We start from the raw sequence: 752 nt of genomic DNA on the forward strand, positions 1-752 counted from the left end.
ATTGATCGCCCGGCTGTCAGTGGAGGAGAATGTGGTGTGATAGATCTCATCAGATCGGTATACTGACAGCGTCCGACCAGCACACTGAGATCGGCCTTTGAGTTGTCAGATCGTCCTGTACTAGGCCGGGATAGTGACATGAGCCGATCCGTCAGACATCTGACACATCACACAGACGATACCACAACTCTGCATTGTCTGCCTGCTACCTGAACGATTTATACAATGTCAGTATAAAAACCAGCAACCGACACAACAATAATCTCTCGCCCGACTTGTGGACGATGCTGAGGTGTCTATACTGATAGTTCTCCCAGAACGAAAATTGTATATACCCGAAATCCACATCCCAAATATTACCAAAACCTGCAGGACATCGGCATGTGTAGGGAGGGCGATCGATCGCTTACTGATTCTTAGCTGGCGGAATAAAATTACAAAATAAGAGGGTTTGGGGGGAAAAAATCAATTTCTGCCGATAATTTCTTTCTGGGGAAATCGGCCGGTTATTGGGACGGAATCGGTAAAAATTCAAATCATTTGTTCTTAAATGACCGATTCAGCTAAAATCGCATCTTACAGACTTCTGTCGTCTGTCTGTGGGGGCCAAATCAAACGATCTGCAAGTTCAAAGTCCCTGCCATAGATGATGAGATTGATAGATAAATCGATAGACAATAGATACATTGAATCTCTATAATGTTCTATGGAATGAGGATTATATACATTGTATTATATTATATCTTCTCAGT

The sequence above is a fragment of the Nanorana parkeri genome, unplaced genomic scaffold (genome assembly GCF_000935625.1).
Source record: "Nanorana parkeri isolate BGI_ZX_2015 unplaced genomic scaffold, ASM93562v1 scaffold2525, whole genome shotgun sequence".
Classification (NCBI taxonomy): Eukaryota; Metazoa; Chordata; class Amphibia; order Anura; family Dicroglossidae; genus Nanorana; species Nanorana parkeri.